This window comes from Aptenodytes forsteri, unplaced genomic scaffold (genome assembly GCF_000699145.1).
Source record: "Aptenodytes forsteri isolate BGI_AS27 unplaced genomic scaffold, ASM69914v1 Scaffold108, whole genome shotgun sequence".
Lineage (NCBI taxonomy): Eukaryota > Metazoa > Chordata > Aves > Sphenisciformes > Spheniscidae > Aptenodytes > Aptenodytes forsteri.
In genome coordinates, this window is record NW_008794448.1 from 2447057 (window position 1) to 2457085 (window position 10029).

Genomic DNA, 10029 nt, shown 5'->3' on the forward strand with positions numbered 1-10029 from the left:
TTTTTTTTTTTTCCTGATTCTCTCCCCCATGCCACTGAAGGGGCGGGGGGAGAAGGGGCGGGGGGAGTGAGCCAAAGGCTGTGTGGTGTTTAGCTGCCTATGGGTTAAACCACAACATACAGATAACTTTAATGCCCAATATTAGTTGAACAGAAAATCCCAGGGCTCTGCATATGAACTCTCAATGGACAGATAAATATTTATAATGAATACTCACATGAATTGTGCCTACTTTAATGTAATCTGAATCCAATCTGCACTCAGAAGTTATCTGATCTACTTTATGCTGATTGATTTTTTGAAGTTAGCCAACTCCAGGTCATGTACTAAAAGATGACACCTATGCGGTTGGCAAACACTGTCTATTTTGTTTCTATTATCCTTTTCTTCAGCCAAGAATTTTACAATGTAATCAAGAAGCTGCATTTCAAACACTGTTCAGAAACATATTGCTTTAAGAAATCAGGGACAGCTTCAACAAACTATTTTTAGATTTCTCTCTAAAAATGCTATTATGCTGAAGCAATGAATTAGTTGGGATTTTTTTCTCCAAATACAAGTGCTCATTTTGCTATCATGTCATTCTATTATTATGGATCAAAATTTACAGAGGGATGGTATTGCATGCGATCAATTTTTCATACAAAGAAAATTGTAAATAGATTGCTCATATTTCTATTCTATGATATCATAGTCTTTAAATTGACTTTCTTTTCATTTCTTTCAGGTTCTTCAGTGAGCAGTGGAAGAACTAGTAGTTACAACACTTGCACAGTTGACCCCACCAAAATCAGTAGATCAATAGTCATCAGTATGAATTTGTATGTTGGCCCTAAGTGTGTAAATACACAAATCTGTAATGCTAAATTGTAGGTTTAGGGTACCTTTGTAAATTTATAATAGAAAACGTTTTGCCATATGTACAATGTGTGTTTCTAAAACAAATTAATTTTCTCTAGTTTTTGTCCACTAAATCCCCAAACATGTAACTAGTCTATTTGATTAAAACTTCCCAAGCTAACCTCTGCACTCCTTGAGTTAATGCTTTAATACAGAAACTTGGAAAGTCTCATCAGCTTTTTCTACATCATTTCATTGTTTCACAATTTGTTGTTCATCTTTAAGTGAAAAAGTATTTTGACAGGCTACGGCCTTTTAGCTGAACAGCTCATTTCAAGGATTGGCTGCTTAGTAACCCTGTGAAAGAAACAAAACAAATCATATTTACTTAAACCAGAAATATTCAGTGAGCGAAAGGAGAACTAAAGCAGAATAATGAGTAATTTTCCCCCCAGTATAATCACAATTAATGACATAATCCTTCCAATTAATTTATTTTATGCTTCTTTTTTCAAAGGTATTGTGTCTTATAGATGAAATACTTGTCTTTCATACAGAAGCAAACAAGCTAGAATTACAGTGATCATTAGAAACACAGCCCAGGTTGGGAAATTAGTCATTAGAAGACAATGTGTACAGGAATCATTTGAAGTATAGCTCCCATGAGGTACAACTATTTGGACACAGATGAATATGGACCTAAAATCTGAAATAATTTGACTTTCATTTGAAATAATGCTTGCAAGAATTGCTGATGAAAAAAGATTTTTCTATGCTGTTTTCCTCTATCAATGATTATAGAATCGTTGCCTCCCTACAAGCTAAACATTTAATGAAATACATCTAAAACAAATCTATGCAATTTTGAAATCAATACGCCAGCTGTCTTATGCATGCATGATGTCTCCTAGTGAGTCTAAACAAGGCAAATATTTTGCACTCTATATGTCCTTTTCCTCACTAACAAACTAATATTAAATAGGACAGACTAAACTTAGAGCTGGATTAGCATTTCTTAACTTTCATGTCAACAGCTTTAACAGTTTGTAAATTTTGCAAATTTTTTCATATGGTAAAACTTGACATATAAAATCTTAGTCTACTCATCTTTTTTTTTTTTTTTTAAAGAATAAGAGACTGCTCAATTTTAGAGTAATAGACATACAATTTTAAGAGAATATACCTAAAAGAATGAAGGGTGAAATGAAGAATAATTTTGTGAGCTACCGTAAGTAAGATCCAAGACTTTAATTTATCCTGCTGTAGTTACAGCAATGATCCATCCTGATATGGACTACATGTGGTCTGGGAGGTGGAGGGGGTCTATTTGATGTAGAGATTTAAGTCATATTTCCTGCCTGATTCAGACCTCAATTATATCAGCACCACTTATTTCTGTGTTAACTAATACACTGCCCAGAAGCATTGGATCAATTTCTAATAGCCTCTTCCACCAACAGCTCGCTCATGACTCCTTTTCTTTCCTGGGACATGGATGAGATCTTTTGGACCTCCTTCTTAGGAGCTGTCTTCTATACACTTTGTATCAGCAGATTTCTCCTACCTGAGTTTTTTATAGTCACCTTTCACACCTTCAATTTCTATTCTAAAAGAGTTAAAAAGGGATCCATATCTAGAGGTCATGAAAGTACTTTTTTGTCTTTTCTCTATATTTTAAACCATCCCATACGTCTCAAAATAAATGCTGACCACTACGAGTGGTCATATTATACTATATAAATTTCAGAACAGATGTTAAAGCAACATTGTTAACCCCAGGTATTAAAATAATAATAATCAAGCCCCACAGAATACATTCTATTTTCTTAAAATGTTTGAGATTATAATAAATCTATAATAAATATTCCTGGGTCTTTGACTTTTGGAATTCTTATTATTTTGTGGATCATATTTTTAGCTTTTAATCTGTAAGCATATTTTAGAAATTTACATCTCAGTATGATGGATAGTATCATTTACATGATACTATGTTGCAAAGCAAAAAATTAAAACAAGAAAGATTCCTACCTAATTGCATGGTTATAGAGGCAGGGGCTTGAAGAAAAAAGACATGAAATTCAGTACAATCTGTAAGAATAGAGGGATAAAATGAAAAGACATAGACGTGAAGATATAAAATGAAGCAAAGAATTTATGAATGAGCTGGGTAAAATTCTATGTGTGCAACATACAAATGTTCTTTGTTAGTCATGTAATTTAAGTATTTTATCTTTTTTAAGTTTTTAAAAAAAAAAAGTCAGGTCCAAGATATGTATTAGCCAGATTAGTGAACACTATGAATGAAAACATAGGCCCCAAGTCTGCTACTACCATTAAAGTAAAATCTGTGTATTACATTAAAAATGAGTGAAGATGAAAATCAGATTTCTTTTCTTACTAGACAACCAATGAGTTGCATGTATGAGAAGTCAAAGTTTTATCTGGTCTGTATGAAATCTTCTGGACTAAGATTCTGAAGATGAATTCCAGGAACATGATTACCTGAGTGGGGGACCCCAAAGTTTGCTTTTTGTGAACATTAGCAGGACTAAACCTGGAATGTTTTAATACCTGTGGAAAAAGAAACAGATAACACAAACAGATATAGAAATATACACACACACACACACACACATATGCATGTATAACATTAAAAAAGCAATCCTCAGAGAAAAGGGATTCTCAGGTGATGTAAAGTTAGTGGCAGGGGCAATTGTGTTTAACTAAGACAAAATTTGAAGAACTTCTTTGACTAGCAATACTAAATGAAAAAAAAAAACAAACACATTTAATGTTAGCAAGACAAAATATCTCAGTAATTTTGTTTTTATGTGACAATTAATCCCCTGCTGTTTTGCATACTTATAGATAAAGAAAATGTTCCTCTGATTTAGTGTGAGCAACTGTTGGATGGCAACCTAAATTGAATGAATAAACAGTATAAACAGTGTTTCTTCCCTATGCTCTTTGTATGTGCATTGGTTGCCATAGGTGTGGCGGGTTTTTTTTTAATAAGTTTATCAATAATGGTACTAAAGAAACTTCTTCTCTTTTAGTTTGCTTAAGCTGTTTATGGGATTTCATTCAATATGTCTATAGAAGCAAAGCTTATTTAACTTAGAAATATTGAAGAACTTCAATCTTTTTCACAACCTCTCTTTTTAAATGCATGTCTTCTTTTTTCATATGACAGTTACTCGGCTGACTGTGTCAGGATCAACCGTATTCTTACCATCAGATTCTTAATATAATATGTAGAAAAAATGAGCACAAAGTATTGCTACAAGCAATGTGTCAAAAGCTTTTGTCAGGTTATTTGAAATCCATTGCTTTACCTTTTCCTTTTCTGGGCTTCTGATAAATGTGGTATTGTGGTATTCATGCAAATTAACACCAGAGTTGGCAGCAACCATGAATGCGTAAGGTAAGATCAGTTGATGCACTTGCAAAATGCTTGAGTGGAGAGATAATGGCCAAATATTTCTTCAGAGACTGTTCATTTACTCTGCGTTCTTGTTTCTTCAGTGCCCGAGGATGAGCTTAATTGTGGACTTGTAGCATATGGCTATGAACTGGGGAGATAAGCTTTCACTGAAATATACTGTGCATACAAGGACAGTACATTAAAAAAAAAAGTGTGGAAAAATGATTGTTGAAAAAGTTGTAGCTTGGATATTGAAGTTACAGCACTTGCTGTGCTGTGCTGTAGAAAAATGAAGTGTGAGTCCACTGTGCATAAAAAAGAACTTTAAAAGGAAATAGCTGGATTACCCATGTCAGGTAGGTGAGCAGAATTTAGTTCATACTGGGAAGGGGCTTTCTGAAGTTTACAGAGCTATGTCTCCATGAAGACTGTGAGATTTGTTGGTATTGCCTAAGGTCTGAAGATCAAACATTTGCTGGATCTATATAAGCACTTTTTATCATTTTCAAACAATCGCTTCTGTCCTGAGCTCAATGTCTTATGCTTAACTAAGACATATACACTAGAAAAGTTCAAAGGTTTATTAGGAGGCAACAGCAAATGGAGGATCCAATAATACATTCTTTTAGCAACATGTTTTATTTTTAATTTGAACTTGTTTGACTGCAAACTCCAGTCATTGGTCATCATTAGATGACCTTTGTAAGCAATCGCCACCTGATTTTAGAGCCAATTTGCACTGTGGAGGAGGCTTCAAGACCAGAAACTCCATGCTAAGAACATTTGCAAGCATCAAATAGTAATGCCAAACCCAAGTTAACTACATTCACCTCAGTTTATTAATACTGAACATTATGATTAATGTTCAGCACAATATTAACCTAACTTTGTTATGTCAGTAAAACTAATAATCAGTTAGGAGATACATGGCTGTATGTCCCCTTTCTTACACTGAGAGAATCTGGGAGCATGGTGAAGGCTTTTGAAATACGGTCCCCTGGTAAATATTCAAAGTATGCTAAGGTTTTTGGAACAACTCATGTCCAAACTTCTTCAGCTGTACAGAAGGATGGAAGGACAGATAAATGGCTTAGCAATAAAGAATGGGTTGTAAGCAGCAGTTTTCTATGTTAAATTTAGGGATTTATTCCAGAATCAGAAGAAGCTGAGTTTGGGAAGAGATAGTAATTGACTGGTTAGACTGAAATCAGCATTAGAGCTTGGGTAGGAGTAGCATCCATGTCCACTTAATTACAGTTGAATACTGAAATGATAGATTTTTGTATTAATCCACCTGTTGTCAGGCTTCATATTGTAGTCCATTAGCATTTCTTTCAACTTAGGTGTATTTTGTGTAGATCTTTTGCAGAGCTTTCACTGACAAAGCTGTGATATTTAAAATTCATATTTCTTGAAAGAATTTGAAAGCTGCTAATGAAAATGGTTACTGCTATGGGCTTTTGTCCATGGCTGCTTTTCTACAGTGGTACATAGGGAATGTATTTTTTTTTTCTGTTGTTGTTGCCATGAAGACTAAAACCCTACCTTTTATTCAGTAAAACCTAGGACCTTTTGCTCAATAAAAGCTAAGTATCGCAAGCTCACAATAAAACTTAGCAGCTGGCAGGGATGTATTCTACATGCATTTTTACATACTTTGTAAAAAAAAGGACCTTATTGTTTCAGACTCAGCAGTATTTTAGGCTTAGTTCTTATCTTAATAGTTATATTAATATAAGCTTATTGTGGATGAGTTCAATGTTAATATACTATCTATTTCATAGTGGATGAGTAATGTTAATATACTATCTATTTCATACAGTACTCTGGTAGTCATTACCTTGTTTTATTCCCCACTTTCATACTGATTTACAGAAAAAAAAAAGTCTTTCTGCAAAAGTGAGCTTGTTCTGCTTATTTAAACAAATATATTTTTTTACTGTGGTTGTTTTTAAGTTATTTGGAACAGTGCTAGTTAGCGGTCAGCTGTATTCAGTATAGATTGATACGATAATGTTATCTATATAAATTAGCACTTTTTTTTCACTTCTAAAAGTTTAAGATAGTTGAAAATGAAGAAGAAAAATATGTCAGGAGAGAGCAGTGTAAGAGGATCAGAAGAGCAGGGGACTGTGACAACCTGCTGGAGGTGATACAGTAGGAAAGGTTAAGTATATATGAGAGATTATAGGAAGACAACTAGAGAGTTCTGAGCATAACAGGAAAATGATAAGAAATAAACATTGTCACAGATCCAATGTTAAATTTTCAACTTATCGTGAAACTTAGGTGATCCATAAGAGGTGCTAAAAACTCCTCAGGACTTTTAGGCCAATGTTATGATTTCAGAGGATTAGAGTTATGATTTTTGATCTCTGTGTGTTAACAAGACTACAGAAGTCTTCTTTCACATGTTGGCTGGCCCAAGGCGGTTTTTAGGAGTCAAATTTGTGAATGGATCATTATTTTTGTTTGGTTTCAGCAACTAGTGGGAGAAGGGAACATTAAATATAATTGCTATACTAATAAAAAATATACAATGTTCAAGAGCACACTGCAGTATCTTTTGCGGCACAGGGAAGCTGAATTATGTCAGAGTGGAGAAAAGAGCCAAGAGGAGTTAGAGTTTAAAAATGAGAATGCTCCCTTCTAATTTTGTTGACTGTATTTCCACCAAGGTTATAACTCGGACTGCTGCTGTGAGTCTTTCTCTGGAAACACTTACAATACCCCTAATACACTCCTAATTTTAGTGTTGATAAGTACACCTGAGTTAGATGGCTAGCATAGTCCAAAGCAAATGGTGCGAGGACTTGCTATAAGTTGTCTTTGTGGCCTAAGACTCCTATGGCCTAGGTCAGGACTCAAAAGATCATGCGAAAGGCTAGAAGGAAATAGTCTCATCTTACAGTTTTAAAATCTTTCTTCTGAGTGAAATTTCTTTCAATGAAAAGAAGTTATGTGCTTATATAAGCCACTAATGGCAACACACTTTTTAAAGCTTCTCTCATTCCTCCTTCTTCCAATGTTCCTTGAAATACATTCTGAAAAAAATTCTTGTACAGTATTGCAAGCTGAATCATTTTCACAGACCTGCTATCCCATGACTCTTGAAACATTTACATTGCTAGAGAAGATGCTCTGAATCTACTGACGTTTAATCAGTCACGATCTGGAGGGGAAAAAAGTAACCCAATTGTAGTTACAAATGGGCCAATAACACAGACAGGCTTCGGGTAATGTGTGATTAAGACCGCTTCTGAGATATGTTGAAACATGTTAACATATGAAAGAGCCCTATATCAGTAACCTGAGAGACCAAAAGGTATTAGTTTTTGGAATATAAATTTAATAGATTTCTGAATCAATTTGTGCCACCTTTGCACAGCAGGAGACAGCAACGTACTACTGTCCACTCTACTTACGTACCCAGAAGGATGAAATTTGTATTGTACGTGTCATCTTTCTATTCTCAATGATAGCAGTTCTCCATTGGTAAAGAATACAATCTCTCCTTTTAGTAGGTATATTCCATATTTAAAGATTATAAAACTTCCCAAGAAAAAAAGTTTATAATTTTTTTTCCTGTTTTCTATATAATGGATAAAAGCACAGAAATACCAAAAACATCCTAAATAGGAGGAAGTCCAGTGTAATAGGAAAGGAATGCTCAGAAGTATTAAAATGTAACTAAAACTCATAAAATCCTATAAAATACTGCTAGATGATTCATACATAAACCAGCATAAATCAATCTAAAACCTGTAGTTTAAAGAACAATTTAAGAAAAAATGTTTGCGACATAGATAGTATGTCTAATGAATTTTATACCTTCTATTGAATTTCTGTTTAACAGAAGACAGGCCTCTGAAATAAGAAAACATCCTTAATCTAAATAGCTTTTAATGAAGGTGCTAGAGCCCAGCTAATGAGCTTCTGGCCTGAAAGTCCTGGCTCTGTTACCACTCTGCTAGTCAGTTTCCACTCTGCGGCTGAGGTACCTCAGCCATAACATGGGAATAAGATATTTCAAAATCAAGATCAGAGGACAAGCCAGATTTAACAGCTATTCATCCCATTTATTTGTAAGGAATCCATGACTATAGTAACTAAAATATTTGCTGTATTTTAGCAGAGATCTCTGGGCCCCTGTAAATCCTACACACAGAAAAAACCATACAAGTGCTGAGTCCCTGTACAGAAATAGATAACTACTGTTGACAGTGGAAGAAAACAACAATGTGTAAAGTAACAGATATTTTAGGAATGCCTAGCAACCATAGACGGTGGAAGAAGCAATATCACGCCCATATGATATGGTTGTTCTGAAGCTGTAGATGTTGAAAGTCAACCACAGAACTTTCAGCTCCTAAAGCCCAAATCTGTTTCAGGACTACTACAGCAATGAGAATATCGGTTAAAACTTGCAGCTCTAGGAGTCAAATCCTAAATGCAGCTCTGAAGTGCAAAGGGAAATAGACAAGAAATATTTCCTAAACTGTGCAAAAGTTTAAATACTTGGAGCATTAATTAAATAAAACACTGAATAGTTTTCAAAGTAATATTCTTTTTCATTTAGGTCATACAAAGATATTGACCTTTTTGATTATTTCTATTGTACCAGCCATATTTCTGGTGATAAACAGTAAAAACACAATTAGCAAATCATCTTAGGAACAGCTACACCATTACGTCTCAAATGGAAAGTATTTGTATCTTTTCAGAATCATATAATTAAGACATAAAAATCTGGAAATATCTAGAAACACAACAGTCATTTTAGTATACATTCATTCTTGACCTAATTCTGGTTAATAGCAAACATTGCTTTCAGTACAAGAGAATAGGCTTGCATCAGGCATTATTTATAAATTAGTACTTATGCATTTTCTATAAGCACATATGATTATAGCACATGAAAACACCAAAAGAACAGCACAGTCTTCTCAATTAAACGCTGATTGATTACACCAAGAATTGGTACCGTTTCAGTACTTTAAGCTGATCATTATGGCTTAATTGCTGAAGTGGAAAAGAAAAGGTTAGCCCACTACTCTTACCAATATTCTCATGGTACTGAATCCAGAACTCTGAATGGAAGATCTTTTCAAAAGACTTCCAACGGGCTTTGCATCAGGCCAGTTGGAAAAAAGTTCATTTTTACAATCGTATAGGGGGATCTTAAAATTAATCTCTCTACATTACTTCAAAACACTGTTGATTAACCTTTTATTAAACACTTTTCTAAAAATCAAAACCTTCAATGACTCATGCAATCATTGCTACTAAACTCTGACAATTTGCTGCTAATATGCGAGACAATGGAATCTGGCTGGCATTCCCTTAGTTTTTACTACTAACAGTAAAAACATGTTTTGACAGTGAAGTAGACAAATATGACACACAGGGAGAAATGCTAGGAGCATATATAACAAATAAAAGTAGCATTTTGCCCTTTTTACATAATAGCTTTATTGACCATAGTGGCGAGACAAAAGATAAGAATTATGAGGGACCAGCTCATCTAGTATAAGTCAACATAGAATCATAGAATAGTTTGGGTTGGAAGGGACCTCTAAAGGTCATCTAGTCCAACCCCCTGGCTGTGGGCAGGGACATCCTCAACTAAATCAGGTTTCTCAGAGCCCCGTCCAACCTGACCTTGAATGTTTCCAGGGATGGGGCATCCACCACCTCTCTGGGCAACCTGTGCCAGTGTTTCATAACCCTCAGAGTAAAAAATGTCTTCCTTCTATCTAGTCTAA